Below are 20000 nucleotides of genomic sequence, written 5' to 3'. Positions count from 1 at the left end.
TCCAGAGAAAGCAGATTTTCATGTGTTCACAACACTTCATAAACCTTGCAAAAAAATCATGTACCAAAAGACTTTTGATAACAACAGGCAATTAGCAAGAGTCTAAATCTTAGCAAGGAATCCAAGAAAAGTGTTTAAGGAAAAGTTTAGCTCCATACTTTAACTTAAGAGAACCTGTATCCATTTCTACTCATATCTACCAGTTAAATTTAAAAGGAAAAAAAAAGAAAAAGGTTGTTCACAAATTTCACACTTGATTAACCTTTAGGCTATCATATTCTGGCAGTTCTCAAGTACCTTTTTAACTCTTCAAAATATTTCTCAGTGACTATTAGTACTAGTGTTCTCAGTGACCATTAGAATGTGTTGGGTTGAAAACCTTAGAAAATGAAGTGCACAAAGTCACAGCACAGAACTATTTTTCACTCAACTACTGTGTCTTACTCCTCTTCCAGACAAAGCATCTCTCTAGCAGTGAACATGATTTCAGCCTCATGCCCATTTATTCATTAGCCTCTCTAGTCAGGCTGTTACTAAGGGAAATTCTCCGCACCAGTTCTTACTGCAAAGAAAAAAGTTAGGCCTACCAGTTCTGGACTTGTTTGCAATTGGGTTCAAGTTGGATGTGCTCTTCTTTCCTGCTGCATTTCTGCAAGCAGGCTAAGTGGTGACCTTCATCTTGTACCTCTCTTCCTCTCTTAGAAAGAAGCTTTCATACAAATTTCAGTACTTTCCCCTTAGAGCAGCAACAGACAGGAGAAACTGCCTGGAGGGCTTAGAACTACCGCGCATACACAAGTGTTTGTAAACACACGTATCTTAGAGAATTCTGGATTAGTCTTTGGATATCCTTACTAAACACCTTAGACTCTGGGCTGTAGCACACTGTTTTGCAGCTACCCATTCTGATCTTCACAAGGGCATGTAACATTGGCTCTTCATCAGTCTGGTATATAATCATTAATTCCTAGAATAAGGATCCCATTTTGTAAACCCGAAAAAAATTCCTTCCCTCTGTACACATACACCAATTGTACATCACTCGCAGGAGTCACATAGAAGTATCATGTGGCAGGATTCATCCGGCAGTCTTTACAGCTGATTCTGTTTGGGATTTGTCTCCTTTGAGAGTAGCTCTTAATTTTCTACAAGCTTTTTCATGTATCTCTCCTTAACACACAGGACTTCCTCACTGAGGTTCCAATCAGTTTTGTGCAAAGAAAAGTACCAATTGCTACTGCGGTACAGTCAGCCTGCACAGTACAGAACAATGAGGGTGACTTTTTTTTCATCTTTCCCATTAAGATCTGAACAACCCTTTCTTAGGGGTAACCCATTTATTCACAACGGTAATTGTAACTATTGCCTTAGTCCTAGGTTTTACATACGAGTCATTTTTAGTAGTATGTTAGATAGCCAGGGAAGGATTTAGTTGCCTGAATATGGAGTCCAAGTGGTACCTGAACATGGATACCAGGGCATCAGATATGACATAAGACTCACAGGACAACTGAATGCTGATGAAGCAACAACTAGAGACTAGACAGGTTACCGCAGAGAACCAAAGATGACCTAGACCTGAATCCTACCTGGAACTACAATGAGGCCCAAAGTCCATCACCACCAATGGAGAAATTCCCAGTGACTTTGGCTTTGAACTGCAGCCAGACTCTGATTCTTGCAGTGTTACAGCTTCCTTTGCATGGATATGCAAGGGAGAAAGGGGCTGTGTAAGTAAACCCATGTCTCTCAGTACTCCTCTGCAAGATGCAACTAGAACTGACATATTTGCATGGAATGACAATTATAAAGAGGTGTGTAAATAGGTAATTCAAACCCACGGTGGTACAGATGGATGGTTTGTGGGAATCCACCACACACACAATGCACCTGAAAGTACCTGACAGCCAACAGCAAGCATACAGGTTGGAACTCTTAAAGCGTAAAAACAGTGCGGGCACACAATTCCCCATTCCCCCATGCCTCCAGCCCTCGTGTTTCAAAATAAATAAATAAATAAATAAAAGAGCTTATAGCTTTTATATAAAGTACCTGTGAACTGTATAAAGTCTCCATTTAAATTCCTGCCCCAGAGATTTGCACAGCAGTGCCACCAGAAGTAGTAATTACATCGAAGCTTTTTAGTATGCAGCAGTATGCAGCACTTTTTAAGCTGAACAGCCATAGTAGTATCATAAATATTATATTTAAATAGTAGCCCAAACCACATGGTTTTGAAAACAATAACGAAACACATGCTTTGTAAGAACACAGAACTGGAAATGATTTCACAGACGAAGATAAAAGGTTTGCAAGAATTGTGACCACACTATGGAGAAATAGTTGTACTTGAAGGTACGTTCCCAGTTCCAAGACAATTAACTGTATTCAGAGATTTATAGTTTTGCTGTATGCATTTGCTTAAATACTAAGTCTGTCTAACATTTAAAGCATGATGAAGTATTCCAAGTAAAAATGGCTGAATGCCCCATTCATAGTAAATACACTCACAGACACTCAACTTAGTGGAAGACAGCACTGACTTCTATTTGATATTTTGACTATTAACGTATATTTAATTGAAAAAGCAAGAAATCAAATTAGCCCTTTTTCAATAGCTAAAGTACAGGGACAACATAATTCATCATAATATTTTATATTTTACCTCAGACATCTTTTTTGATAGTTTGACTAAAATTATGTAATTTTATAAAGTAGATGACTGGCTGATTAGAAAGACAACACTGAAATCCCCACATGACTACTTTTACTGCTTCTTATGTCTAAACACTTTCACCATACAACTTTTACAATTCCACATTAGATTTACGTGGCTATTAAAAAGAAGCAGGAAAAAAAAATAAAAAATAAAAAAAAAAAAATCAACAGTTTGAACATTGAAGAAGTCTCCAGAGGTTGGTACTAATAAATAAGAACTCATGCACTTGCACTGAAACTAATTTTGCTAACATACATCACTACCCTTTAACACACGTGCTCATTAATATTTACTATCCTAATGCAAAACCAGTTGAGGTGCCTCACGTTAACTTTCACAGACTCCACACCAGGTTTGATGAACATAAACTTATTCTTCAGCTTTTGCAAGACCAGATGCTCAGTCTCTAAACGATCACATCAAATCAAATCCTATGATGAAACTGATTAGCTGATTTATTCGCCTTTATTTTGCGCTACTATCAGCACAGCAAGAACCCATCCATCAGACTTCACTCTAAGAAGGAAAACTTGTGGAATTTAATAACAAAGTGGACATGTAAGAAAGTCCAAACAGAGAGGGACAGACAAGCTTTGGATGCACTCTAAGGGAACTCTGACAGTATAGGAAGAATTTGGTCTTAGTCTTGGGTATCCCAGAAGAAACCTCTACAGAATTTTCTATTCACATAACTGAGATCTCTGTTACTGAAATACAGGACTGGGCATTACAGGGGGTTCTCTCCTGCTTGCCTGGATATAGAAGGTAGACAGGCTGCTACATTCCAGGTAATTCATAATTCATGCATTACATATTTATGTTCTAAACCAGGCGGTCATCAAGATATGAACTGGAGGCTTCCTTTTAGTTAACTCCAGACTTCTTCCTGCTAGGGGGTTAGCCCGAGCCTTTGCAGTATTTAGCGGTCACAGGGTTTATTTAAATCTCCAACCCCTGTGATACTTCAAGAGATTGGCTGCCCTGCTTTCACTAAACATTGATCCTCTGCCCACCTCTCAGGGCCACGCAGATGCCCAGTGCTTGCAGACCATGTTAATAACTGCGAACATCACAACTCGGGGCTGTCACCTGAGAATCTCAGCAGAGCACTGAAGGATGCTGGTGCCCCGACATTCCCAAACTTCTCCCTCCTTGTTAGCAACCATCTGGCAGAGTGGCCAGAGCTCTTCCTAGGCAAACGAAGGGAATGTTTGGCAGCAGTGAGCAGCACCGAGCAGCACCAGCGAGAGTATCGTTACACCAGCTCCCAGCCTCAGGAACGGAGGTGTCACTCCCAGGCAGCATCCTACAACTTCTCCCTTGTGCCTCTCCCTACTCCCAAGACTCTCTCCATCGCGAGCCCGGTCAAGTAAATGCAAGGGAAGCAAGGCGACCCCAAGCAGCGAGGCAGCAGCCCGAGTCCTGTCGCCCGCGCAGAGCAGCAGTCCGAAGGCAGGGACAAACGGGGACGAACGTGTCTCCCGCAACCAGAAGAAAGTTCGTGCCGACACAACACCCCAGTAACCCGTGCGATGTGTGTGTGTGGGGGGGAGCTTCTGAGAAAAGCGCTGATAGGGGAGAGTCCTAATACAGCCGTAAGGTTTCCCCTACGCGCATCTCTCGTAGATCATCACTTCCAAAATCATCAAGGAAAGCCCAGCGAAGGCTCGGGGAAAAGGACAGAAACGGGGCGGCTGGCGAGAGGTCGCTCCCCCGGCCCCAACTCGTGCCAGGCGCCCGGGCAGCAGCAGAAGGAGCCGGGGAGGGGGCTCCAACCGTGCAGCCAGAGGGTGCCGAGCAAGCTCCTTGCCCCGCGGAGGCTACGCCGGGAACGAGCGGAGCTCGGGGGCCGCAGGCAGCGGGGCTCCGGGCCAGCTTTCCCCGCAGCGCCCGTCCCGACTCGCACCTACCTCGGGGGGACCGGGGCCGGCTCCCGAGGCTGCTGCGGCGGCGGCGGCTGCGCGGCGCTGGGGAGGCGGCGAGCGGCGGCGGGGCCGAGCCGGGGCTGCTGGCACGGGGAGCGCGGCGCTGCTGCGGGGGGCTCCGGGCGCCTCTTTGGCTCTGTTCGGAAAGTTACCGCGGCCGCACGACCCACCTTAAACCCGCCTCCCCGCAGGACCCGGGGGAGGGAAGGAGGAGCGGGGAGGAGACGGGGGTGGGGGCTCGGAGCCGGTCCGGCCCCAGCGCAGCACCGAGGCGCGGCGGCAGCTCCGGGATGCTGGGGCCGGCTCCGAGCGCCGAAACTTTCCCGTTTCCCGTGGCGCTGCAGCTGGTTTTGGGCTTTTTCGCTCGTTCGTGGTTGGGTCGGCAGCTGGTTAGCTGGTTGTTTATTTAACCATTTGTTGTTGTTGGGGGGGGGGGGGGGGGGAGGGATTATTTAACCATTTTTGGGGGGGTGAGGGGGGGGAGGCAGCGTGATCTAGTGCCGAAGCCTTCTGTTCTCTGATTTTTTTATATATTTTTTTTTCCTTGTCCTATTCAATGAAAACACTGTAAATAGACTCAAAGGACAAAGAATCAGACTGACGCTCTGGCATCCCAAGGTTGCACCCGAGCCGTGCATGTGGAAATGAAGAAGCAAACTCTGGCTGAGGCAGGAACACTTGGCAGCTCAGCAGAGGGTACGTGAGAAAAAAACCAAGGGTCCCTGCCTCCTGCGGCTGAAAGAACGGGATGTCCAGAGCAGAAACCTATCAAACTCCTCGGATGTGCTCAGTGGGAGATCATGCAAACTTCTGGACCCGTTTCAAGGTGCCTCGGTTTGCAACTCCATGCGTGCATCCATTTTCAGGAGCATGCAGCTGTAAGCAAACACAGAGATGCTGGCTGGCGCTGATGCCAGGCAAGACCGAGCGGATGCTAACAGTGAAAAGCACGATGGAAAATCTACCTCTTCTCTAGCATCCTCTACCGTCCAGAGGATCTGCCCTTGTATTGTCAGATCGACTGCATTACTGCTGCTTTTTAGGGTTGCTCAGTGACACTGGATGCCCGAAGAGATATCAGGCAGGGAACAAATCGCATCCTATGGCTGCAGTTTCCTTCCTGAAAGATGTACCAGAAGTTATATGCTAAAAATCTTTAGATCCAAATACTTGTGACAAGTGATTTTAACAGCTGCATTAACTTAGCTCCTAGCCAGCAATCTTATGCTAATCTTGTACAGTCTCTTCAAGATGAAATGCTCTGTTGGTGTTATGTATTATTTCTGATAAATTTCTAATTAGAACAATAACACTGGCCATGATCAGGCTTTTTTAATTCATCTCAGTATGTAAGAAATGTAAGACCAAGACCAATTTGATAATATAGCAAAACGGCTAATGGAACATTATGTCACTGCAGCCACACGATGGATCTCCCCATCATACTATATTTTATGTACATGTGAGGCTGCCAAAATCCTTTGTCCTGTGCTGTGCATTTCTTGGTAGCACGCCAGTACATGACCGCAGGTGATGGCACAGTTTCAAATGGGATAGTTTGGGCCAGAAACGATGCACTGTTTCCACAAGGGACTCACTGCAGCCTCCCAGCCTCCTGAAAAATTTCTCCACTCCTCCCACTGCTTCTGTGCCTCCAGGTCCCTAACCTTCCCCTTGCTGCTCTGTCCTGGTTTGCAGCGCTCCTAAATCTTGCACCAGCCACCTAAACTGGGAGCAAAGGACAGTGAAGAACACATATGCTGGAAGTGACTGCTGGCTTACCCACTTCTTTTCTGCAAACCCAGCTCCCTCCTTTTTCACTAGCTCCGCAAGGCTATTTTTCTTCATTAGCTATGGTTAAGGCAACCTGACCAGGAGCTGCGGCACTACTGGTGCCTGAGGTCAATTCATCCCCATCTTTCCCTACCTGTTCTTAATTACTTTTTTTTTTCTTTCTTTTTTTTATAAACATCCTAATAATGAATTTCAATAATGAATTAGCAATCGTGTTTATTATATTATTTTCAAAAATTAAAAAAATTTAATAGATCAAATTTGAACTAGATTTATTGAATAAAGGTAATTAGTTTTGTTGTTTGTATAAGAATATTAAAAGCACCAGTTGCTCCATACTGATGGCATTGTTTGTGACTCAGCACTGTCACCAGTTTCCAGTTGGGGAAACTATTTAGCTTCCCTGATCTTTTCAAAATATAAGGTGCTGTCCGAATTGCATGGAGACAGAACCAGTCTACATAAAATAATTCAGGACAATTTGTTGCTATAATTTTGTTTCTAAATATTTTTTTGTCTTCTCTTTAAAACTTTCAAGAGAAGTGTCCTGTCAAACTACAAGTACCCTGAATGTCAAAAAAGATATTACACTGTTGCATGAATGTTTACAGATGTTTGAGACAAAGCACTCATTCCTGCTCTTCCTTTTCATGTAAAATCCCATACAAGTTCAGCAGTTTCATTTGGAAACAAAAGTATAGTCCTTGTATTCTCTGAAATAGGGTTGTCTGTTTGAAGGGTAGTAGACCATACTAAATTTCAATGCAACTGGCAATGTATGTGTTTTACATCTGAGGTTGACTACTATAATACTCATTTATTCAGTCTCTATTTAAATGCAACTGCCCTCTAAACAGAGGGTGAGTAAAAGAAAAAAAGAACAGCATGAGATTGCATTACATTGATTCTGTGATTCTAATTCAGTCTATTTTAAAAATGCACCATTTACAAATAAGAAGGTATTTTGGCTTTTTTCTTCTTGTTGACGACTCAGTGAGTCTAGCTCAGAGTTATAGCTCTAACATCAAGCTGAATCTTCAAGCTTAGCAAGATTATTCCATAAGTCAGAATGAGTTTTGAAATTCTGAAGGACAAAATAACCCTCAGTTATTGGTACACAACCTCAGTTTGGTGAAATCGTATCTTTGGTTATTCCCATGCAACTTGAGCAGCCACATGAAACCGAGAAAAGAATTTGGAGGGGAAAAAAGAAAAAGCAGGAGTGCATTACAGGAGTGAGTCTGCAACAGAAAACTGCTTAATAATTCTGCTGATAAAGTGTGAGCCAGAAAAGAATTCATTTTTCTCTCCCAGAGCACAGCTGGGGTGACAGGACTTTAAAGAAGTGCAGCACTTTCACAAAGGTAAGCAGGTATGTCCTTCAGTACAGACAGACAATGGAAGTTTGAAAACAATGAAGTCACTGGGAGCTTTGCCATTGACTTTTGGGGAAAGCAGAAATTTACCCTGGGAGATCTGCTGAGTAAGAAATTGCCTCTTGTATACGCTTTCTCTTCAAAGCCAAATCACCTTCAAGAGCACTTTTTACTGCTTCTATTTGCTTGCTTCTGCATGTCCAATTCAAAACTAGTTCCTATCCACTTTTACATTTTCCATATGTTCTTTTTTCTTAAAGGGGGAATTTGGCCTCAGAAAATTACACCACACAGAATCAGGTGATTGTAAATGCATCAGTTTTCAATACTCTAAAGTTATTGCACATTTAATTTTAAAGCTCAGGAAATTAAATATGCATAATTTGTGTCTGAAAGTGTAATTTACTATTGAAAATAATGCCTGAAAGAGAAAAACAAAGCTTTTCAGACATAACATGACTTCTAAGTTTTTATAAAGCCATTCAGGGTTTTAGTTTATGAATCATTCTGTTCCCTGCAATAATATGCTGTCTGTGCAATCAGTGATGATAAATGGTACATAATTGTAAACTTGATATTGGTTTTCAATATTGAATTCATCATTCTGTCCTCTTAACACATATTAAATACTTTAAAGAATTTATATATTTGTTTGATTTATCTGTGATTTTTTTTCCAATATGTAAAATTTATTAGTTTTCTGGTTTTTGAGAATCTAAGTGTAGACAACATCATTAATAATACTGAATAATAGTGTTGGCCTTATTTATGCATGACTCCCTTCTACAAATACAAAGTGTTCAAATCAAATACAAACATATTAGTTGTAGGCAGTATAGAAAATACATTCCTAACTAGAAACAATTCTGCATATGTTTTGTTTGACTTCCTTGATCTATCCAATAATAATTGCAAGAATTTATTCTCATTTGCAAAGGTAACGCCTGCATTCTTAGGACTCACATTTCACTTTCTTCAGTGACAGAATTGTTGACTAAGCTACCAAATTTGGAAAAATACAATACCTCAGTCCAAAGGGTGAAAAGCCTACATATACCTCACAGCTACAGAGACAAAATGAATTTACCTTTGTTAATAATGTGGACCCATTCTCACAGATATGAAAGTGCATTCAAATTGCTCCAGTACTCTGAGGTAATGAAAAAAAAAATCAGAAAACATTAATCCTGGGTAACACTACCAGAAGCATACAGACCAGTTCCAGCGGCTACTCGTCTACTCCAAGATTCTAAAGACAAAGGACCTGGTTCAATCAAGTCAATTGTTTTTTTCCATGAACAAAGACAACTTTGGAGTCTTTTTCCCCATATACAACATAAAAGGCACTGAAATTGAGTTAAAAACTAGCTAATGATTAGAGATTTTCATTAAATCTTATCCTATATGAGGTCAAATTCTGCTCTTAATCATGTGTATGACCATCATTCTTAATCACTGCTATTTTTCTTAATCAAGGCATCTGCACTAGACCAGGACATGAAATTATTCTTTGTTTAGTATGGTATAAGTTTAAAAATAAAAAAAGGATTTGGTAAAGCTGAAGAAAATAATCATGCAATTATGCAAATGGGAAAAATAGCATTCATTCAACTGAACTATAGCTGATTACTTCAGGGAGAAATTTGATCTACTAACAAAAATAGCTAAGAAAGTCACAGCTATTACTCTTTTTATTATAAATGAAACTGGATAAAAGGCCCATCTTTCGCAAAATATTCAAGTGGAATTCCCTGCTGCAGGACTGCTGGGACAAACATTTTTGTCGTATGAAAAGATCAACTGTTCTGATAGATTAGGATAGCTTAAACAGTTAAAATCGCTATGGTATGTTATGGTCCCCAAACTTCATAGCATAAATGGCAAGCTATCTGGAACACAGAAAGTTTTGATATGTAATTCTATATGAAATGTATCAGGATCCCCAAGCACAGGCTGGCAACAAGGATGACATTCTGCTTTCATTTGAAGCACATGATATTGGTAAGAATTAGAGAAGGATATCCAAATAGGTTGACAATCACTCTAGAACATCTAATTTTTTATTAATACTTATGAGACTTGTGCATATGTACTGAGAAGTGGAGATTGTTCACAAAAACAAAAAAAAGAGAAGCAGATTATGAGGAGCAGCATATATAATGCAGAATCAGTAGCAAACCCACATAAATCAGCCGCAACTACTGTCTTTCTAGTGAAAAATCCTATGCAGATAGCTTCAAAGACTACATGTTTTTTCTATCAAGAAAACACAGGCTGCAACTCCAGCAAGAAACCCATTGCTTCCAACCACATCCTCATATGCTGTTTTTAAAAATTAAAGGACAATGTACCTGTAAGGGTCCTGCATGTCTGCGGGACATTACCCTTAGTACTGGATGAGTTAGAATCAAGGGTATGGGAGGAATCCCAATTTCACACCACCAAGCAGTCATCAAACATTTAGCAAACAGTATCAGCAGTATTTATAATTGAATAAAAAGCTGCACAGACTATTACCAAACTCTTCAGTTTGTCTGAACATCCAGAGAGCCATGCCTTAAAGACAATGTACTTGCCTTTCCTTAAACCAGAAACCAAACTGGCAGGCCCAAATTGGCTATCTGCTAGAGCTGATGTAAAACAGTAACAGTGCAAGAGATCTTCAGTGAAGAGGGAGTGATACTAAGTACCACAATTTCTCCTTCACTGAAACCCAAAGGCTGGAACAGCCATGAGCAAGCACAGAGCAAAAAAGGGGAATCGAACCAACAGCTAAAAGAAGGCTGATTCAACTTGTCTGCTTACACCAACAGAGTGAGTTCCCTAAAATTCTGCTCCTTCACATGGGAAGTCAAGAGACTGCTCTCCCTTAGCAAATTCCCCTCTGAAGAGAGCTGACTGGAATTCCAAACGCTAGCAAAAGTAAAACAGAAAATAAAGGTAAAGTAAGGACCAAAGCAGAGAGAAATTCAGATGACTGACATTCTGAAATGAGTCCATGTGTTATATTCATTTATACCTTATTTACACATACCTCTAAATATGCTGAGGCAAATTTATCATAAAAGTTAGCCAGTTTTCTTCAAATGGCCATCTCCAGATAGCCATAATGTTAAGGAGAGATCTTAAATCTGTATTAAATGCACTGTTACATAATCAGCGCTTTTTGGACATGCTAAGGAAATCAAATTGCTATGATTCTTTTGAAAGAAAGTTTAAGTTCACTGGTCTTGTATTCAGTCAGGAGTAGGTTTTATTATAGAAAAATGAGACAAGATGAAAGAAGCTGTGAATTTATCTTCATGATAGACTTCTACCCTGAAGTTTTAGGAAGTGCTTGAATGTGAACACTGAATATAAACACTCTCTTAACTGTACCCCATTTTGTATAAGCATATTTATTTTTAAACATTATAATTTATTTGCAGAAAGGTAATATCCAGAGTTTTTAATCAAAACCAGAACGCCATATGATTTCTGTGTATTCAGTAATATACTATCTCAAAGTAAAGGCAAAATTAAAGAAAATTAACTGCTGACATCTGCAATGACAAATCAGGGAATAAAGAAAACCTCGGAGATTCCTAGCCCAAAACTCTGCCAACTGGAATTGTGTACCTCAGTGCTGTGGTCTACTATCTTCATCTTCAAAGAGCTCAGCATGGGCCTTTTGGAAAGGAGGTATCTGAATTTTTATCTGCTCTGGCACTTTTTGTTCATGCTTTTATTCATTATTGCAGAGATGAGCAGCCTACAGAGCTAGTCCATTCTGCATAGAGCCTTATCCTGTTAGAGTGAAAATCATCTTCAGACTGATTGTAATGAGTATCAGAGTGGACCACGGGTTATTTTATGTCTCATTTTCCTACCTGTAAAAATGGAAATACCATTCTATATGCTGATTAACGTTAATCTCTGTACAGAACCTGGGTCTGTACTGCATATGCTACAGATATGAGAACTGCAATGGACATTTTCAAATTTTGGAATTTCAGAGAATTATGTTCACTAACAGCCTAGCTCTAGAATGAAAATGACCAAATTCCCACAAGTTCTATTTCAGTTTTCAAAGAAAATTGAAGAAAACTTGGCTGAAAACATTTCTTTACATTTTCACCCAGCTCAACAAAAAAAGTCAGGATCCGCCAGAAGTTTATTCACAAAACGACAGCATGCCGCAACGCATTTATTTCTCTGTTTTGCCACTTTACAAGGGAAAAATATATTTCTAAGATATTTTTGGTAACATATGACTAAGTAGCAAAATTAAAACTAGGAAATTAATAACTACATGGCATTTCAATCCCATCAACTCTAATCAACATAAATCCATTCTAATTAAAACCTGCAAATCCTAAGGATACCAAACAGATAGCCCTCTTTTATATGGAGATAACAACGACAGTCACAAAACATGCAAATGGAGAATATGGAAATCTCCGAGACAAAAATGAAGCAGTACTAAAAGAATTCTTAAAAAAACAACAATAACAAATTGCTATCCCGCCAGTAGTCTCTAAATGGCCAAAACAAATGTAATTTTTGTCCTTTGAAACTTAAAAAGCACTTAGAGCTAAATGAAGGATCTGAAGGAAGCATGTAACTTCACAGGCTGAAAGAGGTTACTAAGTTTATCACAACCATCAAATCAGAAATAGTACAGTGATGCAAAGCATGTTCTGATCAGCGTGATGAATAACACACATCAGTTTGAATGAGAATAATAGAAATTATGTAATTGCACCAGAGGCTTTGTTTCAAAGTCAATACATTTTAAATCTCGACTCCGTCTTTAGGACTTGATCAAAAGTCCATGAACATTAACAAGAATCTTTGCACTGACTGTCTCGGGCCTTGCATATGCCCTTTATACAGAAGTGGAAAGCTACTGTCCACTGGCAAATTCTGCAACACACTTCTTAAATCAATTCAAGAAGCTCCTCAACTCTCCTATGTTCTATTTAATCTTGCAGTTACAATCAGTATCAGCCTATAAGTACAGAACTATGGATGCGAGACTCACCAGGTTCTGGTAAACTTTTAACACTAGGTTGAGGTAAGTTGTGCCCTTCATCTGCTAAAGCACTGTCAGGTAAAGAGAGGGATCAAAACTGAGGTTGAATGTATATTATTGGTACATATCTACAGCAGCTAATACTGATACTTCGGAGTTTAAGGGAAGAACTCATCTTCATCCAGCACTAAATTAGCTCTTTAAAAAAGGGTCTCTTTTGTCTATTGGCAGTTTTTATCCACAACCAGCAGAGATTAAACAAATGCATTTGCTTGGCAGGCGGTGGTTGTTACCCTGCCAATTAGCTCAACAGGAAGCAAACAACCTGCTGACCTTCCCGGGCAAGCAGTCTCTCTGAGGCAAGCAAATGAGATTGTAGTAAGGGCCACAGTTCAGACAGTTGTTATTATCATACGTCATCACAAACTTATTTTACCATTGCACTGGAATTATGGCAAGAGTACAGAAGTAAAAGGCTGGAAGGAAACAAAGACATCACTATGCTGTAATCTATGAAATCATAGCAAGCGTTGTCTTCATTAGGCTTTTAACAGCCACTGATACCACAGGGGCCTGGTGGTCTGTACAGAAGTCCTGAGAGCTGACACCTAGACTGCTCCTAGCAAACTTATAACTTGTTCTCATAAACTTCCAGTGAATGAGATTTCACAATCTTTTTATGCAGAATTCAACACAATATTGTTGTTCAAAAATATTTAATACTAGTTTTAGCTTCCTTTCTAAAACACCAAATTGTGCCTTTTTTTCTTTTCAATGAAACAAATTCAGAAGCAGAAAGAAAAATGAAACTTCACATACCAAAACGCTTAGACATACACATGCTCACTTATATTTAGAAAAGCAAGAAAATAAAAATAGATAATTCTTCTTTGTCCTAGCCTATTGTGATGCTCCCTGGTACTAGTTTAGCAAAATAACTACTCCCTCTGTTTCAATGTGAAAGAATAGTTATGGTTATGCTTTGCTTTCACATGGCATGCTCTGGAAGTAATGCCTGGAGCACCAAGAGGACTTTGGTGAATAACAAGGAAGGCAGTTTTAGTAAGGTTCCTCAGCTAAGAGCATACACACTTCAGGTGAAACTTTCATCCGAGTCTCCCCTGCATAACATTGGATCAAATGAACAGAAGAAGCTGAAAAGTACACTGAGATAAAAATATGAGGGGACACTGAAAGATGCTTTAATAGCTAAAAAGCTACAGTCTCTTTCAGAAAGGATTTTTCCACTTTGTATTACTATTGTCTGAAATCAGGCCTGAAGAGAAGAAGCTAACTTGATAAAATATAGGCAAAAAAAAAATCATAAACGAAAATAATGGAAATGCTGCTATGGTCTTTTGTGAGTATAAATAGTTTTGGAAATGAAACTGTCAAGCCCAGCATCTGAAATGCTGCAGAAATAAAGTCATTTTAATGGTCAGCCTGCTGCAACCACATAAACATTTTCTAGTTCTTTTCACAGCCTTGCATCTTTTTTTTTTTGTTGTTTAATCTGACGTATGGGGAGACATTAGTTGGAGATTCAAGGGGACAGAATCTAACAGAGAAGCAGAAATAGATCAAGGGAAGATAAGGAACAGAAATCACCAATGGGAGATATTAAATTCCAAAAAGGAAACTGAAGAGACAGAAGGACAGGAAAAAAAAAGGAAAGGTGGTGAGATAAGCTGGAAAATAACTTGCTGAACTCAATTTTAAGCAAAAAAATATTAGATCAAAATAATCCAGCATTGTCCCTCCATCTTCTTATACGCTTCTAAAGGTACAGGCTGTCATTCCTGAAAGATTATTCATGTCACCTCACGCTAAACACAGAACTGGAACATTTCTGCCACAGAACTAGGTTTATTCTTTTGCATTCAATTTACATCAGCAGAGAAACTTTCTCTTACCTGCAGAGTTGCCCTTGCTGGTCCAACAGGTGGGGACACTCCTCACAGTGGTGCCTTGCACTTCCTCAGTAGCACACACTACGTACCGGAATGAGGAATCACAACTAGAGAAAGAGGGAAAAATACCTAAAATAAGTACTGAGAGAGATGAAAAAATATAAAAATTTGGCAGTCTCTCACTAGATTAAATGAGCATCTTGGTATTTTATGGGTGTTCTTATGTCCTTCATGTCCCCAGAAACTTCCAGATCATATACACTGCCACATAACATAGCTCCATTTCTAGAGCTAAACAATTTTATTTTTTCTGAATAGGAAGTGTTGAAATACTGTCTTATTACTGATTTATCTACAATGTCTTAGGAAACCTATGTCAGCCTCTTTACACTAGAAAAGCACACGCTCTGATGATTTTGTTTGGACCATGTGCAGCAGCAGCCACTTTCCTTTCTGACCTGCAAAGGGAGGACATAAAATGTATGTAGCAATCTCTTTACACTGTCAGCACTGAGTGGGCAGTGTTATGCCCAAAAGAGCATTCATGTCACCTGTATCTAAGCACAGAAGTCACTTTCTTCTCCACTAGAAAGAAGCCAGGCCAGCCTACCTCCTTAACTTTAGATGCCTACTTTGAGTGAAGTTAAGTGATGTATATAATATCCACAGTGGATTTTCCCCTAGGCGGTCATGGAGACACAGGTGACAGACTGCCTGTCTGTGTAACCTGTTACTGGTTGTCCCAGAGAATCCCTGTGTGTCCTGGTCCAGACTATTCAACAGCAGAGTAAACTATCAGTCCAAGGCTCAATCGTAAGGAAACTTTTATGTTATGTTGTTTTGGATTTTTTTTTTTTTTCTCAAAATTACACCTCTAGTTTATAGTGATAGGTGGAGATGAGTAGAGGCACATACTTCCTTCCAAAATGTCCATCAAGCACCAACAACTCTCCTAAACGCAGGCTCACTGATTTATATCCCATACAACTGGTACCAGATCCTGAAAAGCCCAAAAGCAGAAAGCTATGATAGAGACAAAAGTCACACACAGTTTTTAATTTTTTCCTCTGACAATATTTTTTGTATCTTATTTTTTTCTCAACTTTTTCTTAGGGCATTAAACTATTTCTCATTGTAGCAGCAGTTCAGAATCTCCCAGAAACTTATAAAACATTATGCTACCTGCCTAAGATCTTCATAAACCAGAATGAAGTCCACTATTTACAGTCAGGGGTGATGAACCAAGAGAATGGATCTTTGGCTCAAGTCCTGGCTGACTTGCTCAGCTGGCACATGATCCCTAGAAAACTATTTGACCTTCTTTGTCTCCATTCAAGCAGCTATAAATTTGGCTAAGAAGCAAGACCTGTCTGAAAAGCACTAGCCTTTGACCTCACGTTGCACGAGTTTATGCATCTCAAAAACCTCAAGCTGAATGATGCAGCGTATAATTTTTCTGTAATCTACCTCTAGAAACCATGCAGTTGCTCACACAACCCTCCAACATGGCATGATATGGAGTGATGACACACAAATATAACACTAACTATAACACAAAACTTATAGACCATTAGAGTAAGCAAGGAGTAACATAGTAGGCTCTCATGCTAGGGCTATTGCAACTTGCTTTTATGTTAAAGAGCAACTACTTGTATTAGTCTTTACCATTGGGCTTCAGGTCAATTTTCTTAAATTTATATAGACCTGTAATGAAAATAATTCCTAACTGCCATCCAGGAACGCAAAAAACAAAACCCCTGAAAATTCTTTTATTTGTTTCATTTGAAGTCTATCCCTGCATAAAAAATTCTGTGAGGTACCTTAAGATAGAATAGCTAGGACTACTTAGTCTTGAAAAGAGAACATTCAAGGTGGATTTTATGAGTGTGTATAAACATCTGACAGGAGGGAGGTAAAGAAGGCAGAGCCAGACTCTTCTCAGTGGTGCTCAGCCTCTTAGCAAGCAGGAGCCTGGTGTAAGTAGAAAATAAACAGCAGTTACTCCTTTTTGCTCTCACAATTGATGATCCTGAGTCTTCCCATCACTGGGCAAGTATTATTTCTACAAAGGCAGTTACAAGAGGGATAACTGGAGTGTCTGAGGCTATGAGCAAGGCCACTGGAAGTAATCTCACAGCTTTCAGCAAAGGATGACCATCTGAGTTTCTTTGACTCCTTTCCATCACACTGAAACTCAGTAGCCAGCATCACAATAAATACATCTTTTGGACGGATTTGAAAAAGAAGCACCCACATGGTGAACACACTCTCACACAGCAGCACTCTAACAGAATTATTTTAGCAATTTCAAGAATGAATTTTGCATAATAACTGCAATATGAAGTCATAACAGAACCATCTAACATTTGTGATGAAAGCCTTAAGGACAATGACAAAGGCACCTACTAATAAGACATTCATAAGCAGAGTATGCCCAGTAGAGTTGGGCAAACACTGCAGTCCATTTCCCTTGGATATTCATTTGAATTTTTAAATGGATTTCTTTTGACTGTTCACATCCCTTTTGTGCTCACTTTCCATGAATAGCAAATGAGCTTTAATAAGGGGAATAATCATGAAAAACACATTTTAAGCTTGAACATTTGCCAAATGAAAACCTCAAATGGTTAGCAGTATATATGTCATTTTATGACTTTTACATTAAATTCAAGAAATCCACTGCTGGTCAGTTTTCACACCCTGGCAGTTAAGAAACACAAATAATATCATTACTTACAGAACTAAACAGTGAAGGTTAAAGTATTGCTATATACTATGAGGAATATCTGTATTATTTTCAGGCTAAGAACTAGTTCTTGACAATCACTCTGGCAAAAGAATGCATTTTGAAATTTTACCTTTTTTTATTTGAAAACAATTTAAAAAAAACAAGTATAAACTGTTACTTGCCCAGCCCTGCTAGGCAATATGTTTCTCCAGCAGATAGAGTAGTTATGGCTATATAAAACCTTTATTTATACCCTTTTAGTGAGTAAAATACAAAACAGCTAAGAAGCACAGCTGTAAACCAAAAATACAGTATGATCTATTTTCTTTTAGTTTCAATATACATCTCCGAGCTCTCAAGGAAAGCCTTTTGTATCTCATTTGTACAGTGGAGTTCCCCACAGGTCAGCCACAAGCCCATTGGATTTCTCATGATGGGAACCTAGGAGGAAATTAATCACCCAGAAATTCCTCCTTGTGCTTTTGAAAGCAGGGGACAAGAGGAAAAAAAAAAAAAAAAAAAAAAAAAAAAAAAAAGTCACCCTGACACAACTCTGTTTTATATTTACTATGGTATATAAATAAATATATCTTAGAGCATTATATTCTGCAGCACTAACCCAAACTTGAGCCAGACATACTGTAGGGAGCAATCCCAATTTGGTAGTGAGTGGAAAAGGTGACCTGTTAGGTCTTTCCATCCGTAACTGTGATTATCCTTTGAACCATACAGGAATTACTGCAGAGGCTGAGGCACAACAGAGCGTCATCTCATTGTAAAGGCTCCAACCAACTCAAATGCATTTTGATGGCAAAAAGACTCGTCTGGTGGACTCTTCGTTTGATCCATCTAAATTATTTTGGTAATTTCCAACACAACAAATACAAACATCATGAAAACAAAAAGACTACAATCCACCATCTACAAATAAATGAAAGCTCCTTAATCAGCTAAAGTTTAACATCCTAATGATGCTAGTACAAAGGCTGTTTTCCTTTAAATATTTTAGATCTCTCATCAGTATTTGGAATGAACAAAGGTACAGAAAGTAGGTGAAACACATCTTTGCAATCCAGTAATAGGATAAACTTTTGAACTGTATCCAAAGAAAAAAAGGGTTGTGGGAAGAAAATCAAATGCATACTATAGTAGGTATGAGAGATTGTGATAAATAAATTGCTTTTATGCTTCCAGTAATTGTAAACATCATGTAGTTTCATACTCTCGCCATGCTTGAAGTGTGTGTTTTTTTATTGTACTACAGAACAGCATCAGTTTCCAGTGTATTTTGTAGAAGAAATTTGTCTAGTTATGTTATAAGCAACTCAAAGCAGCTTGTTCACAGAAGCTAAAAAGGTTGAATTTTAGCCTATTAGACATGGTAATGGAAGCTGAAGTTTCATTTCAACCGCAAATCAGTTTAATAGTGTCTCCCAGTGGTGGTAACCGGTATTGAAAACTTAAAGATAGCAAGGTGGTTCATAACAGGAACCCCAGGAGAAAATCTGAATCCTAACAATGCATGAATACATCATAATTTTATTTCCACAGAATAAAAAAGAAAATTAGCATGTTCCTTGTAATGTTATGTAAAATAATTTTAAAGGATAAATGGGATAATCCAGGTAATTATAGGCTTGTCAGTCAAAGAGCAATCCCAGGCAAAATAACAGAAAGTCTAATTAATATGGGATTCAACAAAAATAATTAAAGGAGGGTGAGATAACTAATGCCAGTTGACATGGGATTACAGAAAATAGACCTTGTTAAACTAACTTGAAATATTTCTTAAATATGACTATGGATTTGTTGGTAAAAGCAATATTGTCACTATAATCACAGGATCACAGAATTTTAGGGGTTGGAAGGGACCTCAGGAGATCATCAGGTCCAACCCCCCTGCCAAAGCAGGTTCCCTACAGCAGGTTGCCCAGGCAGGCATCCAGATGGGCTTTGAGCATCTTCAGCGAAGGAGACTCAACAACCTCCCTGGGCAGCCTGTTCCAGTGCTCCATCACCCAGAGCCATTCTGATCTAACATAATAAAATCCCCAGACCTTCAGCTATGACATTTATGCATATTTTATCACTTTTGCTAACAAATGGAGGGACTTTTTATATGCTTTCCCACAAATGAAGGCAAAGAATTCTACTTTGGAAGTGCAGCCAAATGTAAGAGCTACGGGCAGTGATCTTGATTTTATATGGTCTTTGTTCAGAAAACAGTCAACTTCTCTTATTAGCACTTCTCTGCTGCAGAGTATGAAGGAGACTAAATCCTTAAAAGACAGTAAGTATTGGCATCTAGAGTACAGCTAGGTGAGAACTGTATTACACATTTTTACAAGTGCAAGGAGTGGCATACTAATCCTCAGACCAGATATGGGTACTATTTTTTATGATATTTGGCTTTTACTGAACCAACGATCCAGGAGAAAGAATCTCCAGGAGAAAATAAAGCATTTATTCAGTTTTGTATTGGAGTTAGAAGCAGATACTGAACTGCCAGTTGCTTCAAAAGTGCTTTAAAAATG

The 20000-nt window shown here is 39.4% G+C and overlaps 1 protein-coding gene across 7 annotated transcripts in view; it reads right to left on the bottom strand.

Annotated features, from left to right (window-relative positions):
- The window catches only part of MEGF11 (multiple EGF like domains 11), a 283958-nt gene that overhangs the window by 260986 nt on the left and 2972 nt on the right, over positions 1-20000 (bottom strand). For 5 of the 7 annotated variants that reach the window (XR_014696988.1, XM_084532754.1, XM_084532753.1 and 2 more), the window contains exon 2: positions 14742-14845. The gene's annotated coding sequence lies outside the window, so the exon portion shown is untranslated. Of the gene's footprint in view, positions 1-4629; positions 4780-4814; positions 4850-14741; positions 14846-20000 lie in introns of those variants that run through there. The other 2 variants (XM_084532751.1, XM_084532750.1) reach the window with 2 other exon arrangements.

This window comes from Aythya ferina (genome assembly GCF_964211825.1).
Source record: "Aythya ferina genome assembly, chromosome: 11".
NCBI lineage: Eukaryota > Metazoa > Chordata > Aves > Anseriformes > Anatidae > Aythya > Aythya ferina.
Note: the sequence above shows the minus strand (reverse complement) of the source record. Positions and strands in the feature narration are given on the sequence as shown.